The following is an 8,875-nucleotide window of genomic DNA, read 5'->3' on the forward strand; positions in this document are numbered from 1 at the left end:
TTTTGCAGTATACGTCTTAACGAATAAACAGTGGCGCATATAATATGCATAAAACTATTTACACGTCGATTGTACTGCACGATTTGTTGCAGTACAATCGAAGTATGAATGTTAAGACGTATAGTGCAAAAATCACAACAGAATTGTGCCGTGTGAACCAAGTCTTAAATTACTTTATAATCTTGGTAAGTGTACTCGACAATTTATAACTTTTTTTAATGACTTGCAATCACATTGGTTAAGTTATAATACGAGATGCACTTACATTGGTTAAGAACTCCGCAAACGATCAAATTTGTTTGACAAACAGCAGCGCAGACGAACAAACGTGCATCAAACAAGTTTGTCAAACAATTAGCTAGAATCGGTTTTTTCCTCATCTTGACTTGACGTCTCATTGTGCTGCGTGCTTAAAATTATACAGATAATGAACAGTTGCTTCAGAGGAGTTTTGAATTATTGTCAATAAATAAGTCAAAACAAATTCTCTATATATTCTATATATATTCTAATATAGACAATAATAGAAAAATTCTCAATAGAATAATAATTCTAATGTATCCCAGCAACTGTTGTCATTATAGTTGTCAATAGACTAGAAAGTTGTCTTTTTCTGTCATTGTAGCCATGTTGCCGAGATTTGCGATGATGCCACCCGAACTCGAGATCAACGACTGAGATCTTGTTTGACAAATACAGCGGAACACGTTTGTCAAACGCTACGCAAATCCAAATTTTCTTCAAACAGGTCAAACACGTATTTTGTTTGACAAACGCTTCAAACAAAGCTGTACACTATCAAACTGTTTGACAAACACGTAAAATTTGACAAAAAAATTGATCGTTTGCGGGGTATTTTAAGTATAACACGAGGTAGGTATAGGTATGTTTGTAAAAATATGTGTACGTATATACTAACACAAGTATGATTGAACATGAAATCTATGAGATTAAATTGTCAACGTTCCGATAAGTGCCGACTGGACGTCAAAAAAAGAGTTCTGCTGTCATGTATCACATGCAGTGTTACTGATGGTGACATCTCGCTTGCTCGGGATTTTGTTTCTCTATTCCGCTAGGTATATTAACTTTATGGTCACAACACACAACATTATTTAAATTAAGTTATAGTTCAATCATGTCTTCAAAAGTCACAGACAACCAATATTCAAATATTTTTGGGCTGAATCGTCCATGTACTAGCAAACTAACTCAACCACTCAACTAACATGTATGTCATTCAAAACATTATCAACACACGTAGCAAACTCTGCCGAATATGATGACTAATGACTGATGAGGTTACAAAAATCAATACCGATGCTCCAAATGCTCAACCAATTAGCCCATGATTTACCAATTTCCGACACATGACGTACTGATGATCTTGACTACGTTATGAGGTACGTGAAATGGTTGTATAATGCGACCAGATAAATACAGAGTTATAAATTTTAAGTTCAGAAGACGTATAAATGTCTTAATTGCTACGGAAATATTTAAGGTTAAGAAAAATGATCACGACGATTTTTATTAAAATGCAGTTGTGAAAAAGATTCTTATATTGAGTAAAAAATATTTTGGTATGAAATCTATCATTGCATCATTTAAACTATCTTAGATCAAAACTACTTTTATAACAGATAATTCCGTGCCCATAACTTTATTACCACGAAATATCGACGAGAAAATCGTACATATTTTCAGATCAAAATGTATCTATAATATCGTTTTCTAAATTCCATTAAAATCTGTTCAGTGGCGCAAGCATGACTTTTGCATTTACATTATTAGTATTGACATATTCTGCAATTTCAATGCACAAACCATTACGGATTTATAATAAAATCCACCATTAAATTTTCATTATCATTAATTTCAATATTAATACGTGAAGTGCCTTAATTGACAAACTTTTCGTCATATAAAAGCGAATTGCAATTTAAAAAGGCCTAGGGTGTAATTTGTTATGGTTTTGTAAAAACAGGAAAATGTGAATTGAAATAATTACGGCCCTCGGAACGCCACGAAACATCATCATTAAGACAAATGACGCACAAACAAGGGTCGGTGCAGACGAGAGACTGCACGTCCGATAAAAACCGCTTTATGCCAAGTACTCACATACGGTTGTGCTCAATCGAGCAATAAGGCGAGGAAAATCCGCGGTTCGGGCTTTCGTCCACACATTCACACACATTGCTCGATAGTTTTATTCTAAATCGATATTATATTTTGTTCCATCAATCCGGCTCGATCCGGTTCCATCAATCCTTCGAGCTATCAGGAGCTGTCAGTTTTGCGGTTCACACAGTAAATATTACTCGATTTGGAGTAAAACTATCGAGGAAAACCGTATATGAGTACCTACTTAGCATTAGCAACCAACTAAGAGTCAATTTAGACCGCAACGCGATGCTTAGATGCATTTTTAAATTTGTATGTTGTATGTGTTATAATTTTGTTTCGTTAAATTTGCCAGTTAAAACAATATTGTGTAATGATGATGTATAAGAGCCTTTAACAGACACGCTGTAAAGAAACCAAATTCAATGTAACGAGTAGCGTTGTCTATGGCTGGAGTCAAAACTGATCTGTAATATATTGATTCGTATATTTAATTCCACGATTTTATTGATATATTAAAATAAAGATAATTGTTAAAAATCTCATATGTTACGAATTAAATAGTTGTGGATTTTTAAACACTGTATTTACTATTATCACTATAACGAAAGGTAAATAATCTTATTGAAACTGAATCATTAAATTAAAGTTAGATTGTTAATAATTCTGTATAATTTATTATGTAATGATAAGGCCTGTTTTATAATTTATAATATTGTATTAATTATAACTACTTCTACGGAAGTAACCTTCCGTAGAAGTTTCTAGAAATTAAGAATAATAATTATGCTACTCAAAATATTCAGTTATTTTGAGTAGCATAACTTTTCATAACGATATTTTTAGGTTTAGACTCTGTCCTTTAGTGAAATTTGTTGCAAAATTAGTATCACAAATACTACTACAAATTGTTCTAGTTTTACATAATTTGTCATTAATTGTAAGAAAAATAGTTGTTGAATTGTATTGTAGATTTTGGGTATAAAAAGCCTAGCGATGTTAGCAGGCAGCATTCCATTACTAAGCTATCGAAGAGGCTCAACTTATAACAAAATTGGTATCTGTGTACAACCTGTGCAATAATATAAATAAATAAACCATCTACTGTGTTACTGAAGTCGTTTTCTTATCACATGCAATTGAAGTGTATCAAATATCAATTCCCCTTTTTACACCATACAAAATCCAATTATTATATTTCTACATTATTAAAAGTTCTTGTACATAAAATTCCAAGAGATTGTTAAATAACTTAAAAACAAGATATAACGGTTCTAAGATATTATTATAACCTAACAACTCGTTGTAGCAATAAACGCAATTTACCACACAATTATTTTGTAGCGAATGTTTATGAAGTTGCGAAAATCTGAAAGTCCAACCAGTCCAAAGCGAAGGTGGTTGCTTTCCATCAGGTAACTCTTTTGCTCGATTGGCCCTTCATTTTATTTAAAAAAAAGTGACAAGTCGTGTTTGCAAGTAGCTCGTCTGCGCCAAGCCTACATAAGATCCAAATGGTGATGTTTTGGGCGAGCGCTAAATGGGAGATTTTGAAGTAAACTTTTTACATTCAACTAATTGTAGCATGAATTGCGTAATTATGTTCTTTCAAACCAGAGTTCAGGACGCGGGGCATATTTGTTACGTTAGCAATGTAAAAATTTGAGAGTTATAAAGTAAAATATTTAGTTAATGAAGTGATAATTTGCTGATAATGTAAAGTATACTAGGTCGAGGTCGTAGAGTCGAAGAGTTAGGTATAGAAGTACATGCATATAATTATGTGCTGTATTTTAGCATGCTCTAGACCAAGGGTGGCCAACCTTTTCGATACTTGGGTCAAAATTCGTAGAATAAATTAGTAGAATTTTACTCCGGCCGCACTACCAAATTTTGTAGTGCGCGCCAGATAAGTCTGCGCACAGTCAAAATCGGATACAAATTTTTCCTATTAGAACTTAGTTATATAATAAGTAAGTAATACTAATTAGCATAGAAAACACACCCCAGTCACGCGCTCAGTACGTTATTTTAAAGTCAGCCCCACTTTATGTAGATAAAGCATGTGTTGATTTTAAAAGTAAAAGAAAAGAAGTGTTTGTAGTTTGCTTTTTATAGTAGGTATATGAGGTAATTTTAGTATTAACTTTTTTTACTTGAAAAAAATGTGTTCGGCTCCGCGGGCCACAAGGTAACAGACGGCCTCATGTGGCCCGCGGGCCGCGTGTTGGCCACCCTTGCTCTGGACTCTAAAGCCTAGTGGCCTGTTGCATTTAGGCTTAGCATAAACACAAAGTTAATAGGAATATAGTCATATGAAATGAAAAATGAAAATATACTTTATTGTGCACACTCAATACAAAGACAAAGTTTAAAATAATATAAATTATATCATAATATGAAGAAGGTGTTCATTCATATTTAGTGGTTAGTTTTTTGTAATAAATAAAAAGATTAAATCGCTGGTGACGTGTGAACAACTACAATCAGTGAAGCGCAAAATTGTTTTTTCTACCCAAAGTGTAAAAAAATACGTGATAATACTTTAGGATGTGTACGTGTTCTTCTTAGAGAGTTCACTGTGAAAGTAGCAGCGCCAAAAGATCTTTTTTTTCACTTTTGTATGGGGAAACTTGTGACTATGGGGCGCTTGCCCATACAAAAGTAACTATATTACAAGGAACACATACACACTATAACTATTATCACTTAGTTTTGTTACACCCTGTATAGTGACGGTTTCTCTATAAATGAATATTGTTCATAGTTTTTAGCATTTAAGGATTTTTTCAAGGAGCATTTTTCTCGTTACCGATGTTTTAGCTACTTTCTGGCGGTAGCAGATACGATTGGACTGATCAATTCTTCTTAAATATAATATAATTATATTGTGTATCATTAGTGGTTCATAATTTCAATATTTACAGTAAATAAATTTTATAACGATTCACTTTTTAGGTTAAAAATGGTGGGGAGATGCAAATAACCCGGGCAGGACGTGCCGTGGCAGGTTCGCGGTGACTTGAATACAAATACCTTGTAACTTAGTTGCGTCAATATTTGATACATAACTGGAACGTGGGAGCAATTAAGTGTTGCCACAATTCATTTAAAAAAATTGCCTCTGTGATTATTTTTAATACGCTTTTATAATCTTTGAGCACAATTTCTACCTATCTCCAGTAGCCTAATTGATTCGAAACTTTGCAGAGGTAGTACAAAGCAATAGTTTATTAAATTAAAAAAAAATGAAGCGTTTTTTAAACTATTATTGTTAGCGTACAAGCTATGATGTCCTACCTATTTGTTTATTACTTTTCCTAATAGCCTACATCAAAGCGAAACACAATATGTATGAATTAAAATTTCTATTTGTAAGGCCTGTACATTGATATATTCAGTTAATGAGTTTGCGGTCGTTATAAGTAAAATATATTATAGGGAACGTCCGTAGACCTGTCAACTGCTTGTTGCAATTTCTTTGTTGGCACTAATAACATCGAGGGTACATAAAACTCCATCACATACAAAGAATGGCGGCAACTTTTGTCCTGCATCTGTATCCTAAAATTGATTATTTAAATTAAAGTAATGTAAGCCATACACGCTATGGTCTACCGGAACGGTCCACCTGCGCAGGTATGCCTGCACAGGTAGATCGGAATGTGTTTGGGAATAGACCTGTGCAGTTTTTGGACCTGCGCAGGCGACCGGCGCAAAATCGAAAATAAATTCTTTCGACTGACACAGCATACCTGCACAGGTGACCTCTCCAGTAGACCGTAGCGTATATGGCAGCCATAATAAGCGGGCCCCTAGACGGTATGCATTATTACGGAATATTATTGGCCTTTCAATCTTATTGTAAAATAAGTTGTTCAATAAAATATTGTTAAATGTTATTGTAGGTTTAGGGGCTGCCTAATGCTGCCACTGTTCATGCAGATGCACGATCCCTATAGAGTGAACAGACATAATATTATGATACAGATTTTGCATGTGAACTCGATGGTTAGATCTTTAATAGTTTTGAATGGAAGTTGTTTCATCCAATATCCTGTACGAAACCTCACATAACGAGGCACAAAGCGAAGGCTAACAATACCGATACTTAACAAGGGGCAGGGAATGGTCCGTTTTCTTAGGAATTTATTTTTTCTTTTTCCAACAAACACACAAAGTTAAAAGAGTTACAAGCTCTCAAAAGCTCTAAGACTAATTTAATGGTCTCGCTTGTTAACTATTTTTCTTATTTCGCGCTCGTTCATTTTGTCGTAACAGCCTAAATGTATCTAAATGTCCATGTAGTTTTGTTACCCTCTATAAAAATGTTAAACATAGTAAAATGTACTTTTTTTTTATCCATTAATTAATTTCTTAGCTTTGTTGTTAAGTCAGTAACCAGAATACTACTAGTCAGTACATACATTATTACTAACTGACTTGACCTAGCTGAGCAGTTCATTTTAAATTTTTACCATTAGGCGCATTAGCAGCGGTAAAAAAAAATAATTTGAAAATAATATTAGAATCCAAATTTTTTTTTAATGAAATAAGGGGGCAAACGAGCAAACGGGTCACCTGATGGTAAGCAACTTCCGTCGCCCATGGACACTCGCAGCATCAGAAGAGCTGCAAGTGCGTTGCCGGCCTTTTAAAAGGGAATAGGGTAATAGGGGAGGGTAAGGAATGGAAGGGAATAGGACAGGGTAGGGAAGGGAATAGGGTAGGAGATTGGGCCTCCGGTAAACTCACTCACTCGGCGAAACACGGTGCAAGCGCGGTTTCACGCCGGTTTTCAGTGAGCCCGTGGTATTTCACCGGTCGAGCCGGCCCATTCGTGCCGAAGCATGGCTCTACCACGTAAAAATGTATGTATTTACACCACCAAATATTTTTTTATTTGTTTATTAGAATTTACACCTAAATATAGAATCAGGGACTGAAGTTTTTACAATTTAGACACATACACACACATAGAACTTTTTAAAAAACAATCAAATCACAATCAATCTTCCCGGGCATTTTCCTCAATATTCTTGTGTAAATACATACATTTTGATTTATTTAGCTCGATGTAATTTGTCAGAGGATCCGCAAAGTCGGTCGCGATCGATCTGTCACGTTGTACCACTTGTTTAAGGGGCTCATAGACCTGCGATACATCGCTACGATCAAACTAGCAAACTGGAAAAACCTGCCTTTGCGTAGCCTTTAAGCCAAGACATTTTCTTTATCAGTTTTTTAAAGAATCCCCGTTTAAAATGTTAGGAATTGACATCGATAATATAAAGCCTTCCGACTGGTGTTATGTCAATTCCATACATTTTGATCGGTGATACTAATAAATAAGCGATACAAAAAACAGAAAATGGCTAAAGAGCCTAATGCATAATCGAAAGTTGAAATTTTGACTGATATCCAAGGCTCAACAATATAAGATAATGTAAATACAATTTTACAATCGCATTTACATTTACTTATATTAAACTAGATGATACTCACACCTCTGTTGCGCAAAATCTCGTTTTTTGCGCGGCAACCGTACACTTTTCCGGCAAAAAAAGTATCCTACGTCCTTTCACGGAACTTAAAGTATCTACATACCAAATTAAACCACAATTAATTCAGCGATTCGGGCGTTAAGAGGTAAAAAACAGGCAGACCGAAAGACAGACACACTTTCGCATTTATAATATTAGTATGGATATTTGGATAAGATAACATGACATTAAAAATAATGTCAATAATATACAGAACATTATGAATCCTGGAAATTAAAATAGTTCAATGTTCATTGAATCATTTACTATTTATCGCGAGTCTACGGGCCTCTTTATTTCGTTTAATTGTCTAGACCATAGAGTTAATATTCCGATGGTCTAGACTACGTGTAGAACTACGGGAATTGATTTTTCCGCAGTCGAAAAAAATATGATTAATACCCACTAACTTTATTCTTGAAATAAAACGATGAATCGCAAAAAACAAAACTAAATTATTAAGCTAAGATTGTGTAAATTTTGTCTATATCTTAAAATCTTTTTATTATATCTTAATAATAATAATATCTATGGACGCTTCACACCACGTCAGTCTGGCCCCGCGGTAAGTACCTGAAGGACTTGTGTTACAGGTACCAGACAACAGAAATATATTTAATACTTTTTATGCTATACATATTACATATATTTAAGATTTTTATTATATGATACACATATATTTTAATACACATCCATGACCCAGGAACTTTGAAAATCTTTTGTTCCGCCGGCGGGATTCGAACCCGCGACCCCCGGCTTGAGCTACCGACAGCCCACCCAATGAGCCACAGAGGTCGTCAGTAATAATTAATATCTTTCTTTATATGATATTAAGTAAATATATCTATCTAAATCATATGCACGATTGAAAATGCATAACAAAATTATAATTATGCAATGAAGCTACCTTGCTTGGCTTGCGAACTTCTAGTAGTACGCCGCTACTATATCCACTACGGGTTGATTCAGACCGCAACACGACGCGTAGATGCATTTCTAAATTTATATGGATTTGACAGATTCGCAAGACGTCTCACGCAATTGAAATCTGTCAAATTTGACAGATGTCAAATCCATACAAAATGCCTCGCCGCGCCTCACCTCGCCTCGTCGCGTTGCTGTCTGAATTGACCCGCCGTAATATTGTTAGTTCATACCACGTTCGTTGTTACTATTATATTACTTTCTCCATTCTCCATGCATGC

At 34.7% G+C, this 8,875-nt stretch overlaps 1 long non-coding RNA gene across 1 annotated transcript; it reads left to right on the forward strand.

The window, feature by feature from the left end:
• The first annotated feature begins 303 nt into the window (after nt 1-303).
• LOC121732443 lies at nt 304-8,612 on the forward strand. The gene is made up of 3 exons (XR_006036374.1): nt 304-367; nt 5,340-5,342; nt 8,602-8,612. It is a non-coding gene; the product is annotated as an uncharacterized LOC121732443 (long non-coding RNA).
• Nucleotides 8,613-8,875: the final 263 nt, after the last annotated feature.

The sequence above is a fragment of the Aricia agestis genome, chromosome 12 (assembly GCF_905147365.1).
Source record: "Aricia agestis chromosome 12, ilAriAges1.1, whole genome shotgun sequence".
Taxonomy (NCBI): Eukaryota; Metazoa; Arthropoda; class Insecta; order Lepidoptera; family Lycaenidae; genus Aricia; species Aricia agestis.